This window comes from Agelaius tricolor, unplaced genomic scaffold (assembly GCF_023055355.1).
Source record: "Agelaius tricolor isolate 1412-34295 unplaced genomic scaffold, bAgeTri1.0.p SCAF_56, whole genome shotgun sequence".
NCBI lineage: Eukaryota > Metazoa > Chordata > Aves > Passeriformes > Icteridae > Agelaius > Agelaius tricolor.
In genome coordinates, this window is record NW_027269316.1 from 208858 (window position 1) to 211761 (window position 2904).

Here is a 2904-nt window from a genome sequence, read left to right on the forward strand (position 1 = left end):
CTCCTTTTGTGTTATCCCTTTCCTGGGATAAGATCTCCAAAACCCCCACCCTGGCTCTCTGCCAGTCACCTCGACATCCCAGCCCCCTACCTAGAAGTTTCGGTCCAAGTTGTCGAGTGATTAGCCAGGGGCCAAGGGTCAACCCCCCAAGTCCTGCCCCATACGCTGTTTTGTATGTCTGTCCCCCCAGCACCCATCCCCCAGAGATACCTATTGGTCAGTAGGATTTTATCTATGTTAGTTTCCTCCCCCCTTTAAATGTAAGCTTCGAACATCCCCCAGCGCTCTCGGCAGGAACCCCCTGAGGTATAGGAGCTCCCTCGGGACTCCTTAATAAAACCTTGGAATACCCCCTGCTGGGAGTCGGCCCCTTTCCTCTTCCACCGACGTCTCGGTCGTCTCTGCTGCAACGAAGGCAACCAGCCTGAGTGCCCTCAGCACCCTCGGGGCACAGAGAGTGTCTCCCTGCAGTCGGCCGTGGTGGGGTCACCCCCCCCACTCTCTGCCGACCCGGGTAAGGCCCAGGGACTCGAGAGGCTTGCAGAGAGACTGGGACAGCTTGGCGCCCAGCCGTGGGGCTCTGGGACCATTCCAGGAGCCCACGGAAAGGGGCTCGGACATTCTTTCAGTCTGTTCGATAAGCCTTCGGCCGGCAAGCTACCTCAGGAAAGAAAAAACTCCGTTTTAGTGAGTTGCTCTCCTGTGGACGAAGCTGGGAGCTTCTTATGTACCCTAAGAAGTCAGCTTTAGGTGGAAATCAACATCCCAGGCTTTTTCGTTCCCCTCTCCTGCAGTTGGATTGGTAAGTTTTACCCTTCTCTTGTTTTTCCCCTCTTTGGGAGGGGGTGTTTCCCTGCCCTTTGTTCTCAGCCCCGCCGCGGAGGGCTGAAGTTTTTTTTTCTCTCTATTGTGGGCAGACTGCCAGCTGTAGGCTTCTTTCTCCTCCCCCCCCCCACCTGGGTTGCTGAAATTTGAGATACAAATTTAAAATCAGAGCCAAAATGGGTGCTAGGCTTTCTGTATCTCACAAGGGTGTCTATTATCATCTCTTAAACATTCTTAAGAGTGAAAAAATCCGATTTTCAAAAACAGATGTTAAACAGTTCGTCAGATGGCTTTTCCTTCACTTCCCTGACGTGTCCACTGAAAATCTCAGTGATTTGGCTTTTTGGGACAAAATTGGTAGTGAATTATTGAAGGCAGGGAAAGCAGGAGACATATCTCCGTCAAAATTTGCTTTTTTAGCCCTGCAGATAAGAAATGTTGTAAAATTTAATTTAAAAATGCAAGAACAGCCATCCGGCAACAGTTTCAATATCTCTGTTTCCCAAAAACCCGATCTACCCCCCTCCGAGTTCGGTTCTCCCTCCCCCACTCACCTCCCCCCACTCCCAGCCCCTGCACAAACCCCTGCCCTCCCCCAGAGGCCCCCTGTCTCCAACCCGGACACTTCTGCCCTGAATTCCCGAAATCCCACCCTCCCCCCTGCTTCCACAAGTTATAATACCGTGTCTCACAACCTTAGTGCCCGCCTTGGTTCCCCTGAGACGCGCCCGGTAACTTCCCCGGACCATAATGGCGGACACCACGTGGCAAGGGTGGTTTCCTCGCCTTCCCATAATCCCTTTCGCTCTCCCAACAACCCATTCTGCTCGGAGCACCCCGCCCCCGAAACCCGCCCTCCCGCCCTTCCCCCGTCTCCTCCTCCGGCCCCTCCTCCGGCTCCTCCCACCCCGGCCCCGGCCGCCCCTCCTGCTCTGGCTCCGGCCGCCCCCGCCCCCTCAGAGCTCTGCCCGCCCGCCGCGGGCTCCCTCCGCCCCCCCCCACAGCCCGCCCTCCGGCGCTCAGGACAGTGTGATAAGAGACGCTGTCGCTGGGAGTCAGAACCCGGAAACAGGACAGTCCTTTTCTGCTGCCCCTGTCTCATATATCCCTGATTTAAACGGGGCATTCCAGCCAAATTATAGCCCCCTTTCTGTTGATTCTGTTAAAGAACTAGCCAAAGCCCAGAAAGATTTTGGGAGATCAAGTGAATATTTTAGAGGGCTCCTTAAAGCTACATTATTCGCTCACATTTTAACCCCTGCTGATATAAAACACCTTTTTTCCTGCCTGTTATCCTCTTCTGAATATCTCTTGTGGGAGGTTGCATGGCAAAAAGGATTGAGAGCAATTTTACCAGCTCTGTGGGCTGATGAAGCTACTGCTCGTGATGTTTATGGTAACATGTTATCCCTCGATCATCTCCGTGGACAGGGGGGTTGGGAAAACGCCGTGACCCAGGCAGAAAGCATTCCCACAAGGGCTTTCAGAGAAGGTGCTAGAGCAGCTGAGAAAGCTTTCTTTGGGCTCCGTCCTAGTATTCCAATTGAAAATTATTTGAAAATAACACAATCTCCATCTGAGTCCTTTTTGAGTTTTGTGGAAAGGTTGAGAAAAGCTGTTGAATTGCAAGTTCAGAATGAAGGAGCCAGGATGGAAATCCTCACCGAGATCGCTAAAGAAAATGCCAATGAGAAGTGCAAAGCTGCTATCCTCAGCCTGCCTCTTGACCCAACGCCTACGCTGCAGGCCATGCTTGAAGTGTGTGAGAAGAAAGTTACCATCACCCTCGCTGACACCGACGAGAGACCAAAACCACAGAGAAGGATTGCTGCAGTGGAAACCCCTGAGCCATCATTCACCAGCCAGCTCCAGCATGTCACGATGCCACAAGAGAGAATCTCCAGCTCTAATAGACCTTGCCATCTTTGTGGGAAGTTGGGGCATTGGATGCCTGGCTGCCCTCTGAAAAAGCAGTTTTTAGATTTTAAATACAATATGCTTAAGAACCAGAATTCCCCAAAGGACCACCTCTCAAAAAACTGAGTAAAGAGCGCTCCTTTCCCCAGCGCTATGACAAAA

At 52.3% G+C, this 2904-nt stretch overlaps 1 long non-coding RNA gene across 1 annotated transcript; it reads right to left on the reverse strand.

The window, feature by feature from the left end:
• Positions 1-1002: 1002 nt before the first annotated feature.
• LOC139604873 (uncharacterized) lies at positions 1003-1807 on the reverse strand. The gene is made up of 2 exons (XR_011684133.1): positions 1521-1807; positions 1003-1247 (listed from the first exon to the last, which is right to left on the reverse strand). It is a non-coding gene; the product is annotated as an uncharacterized lncRNA (long non-coding RNA).
• Positions 1808-2904: the final 1097 nt, after the last annotated feature.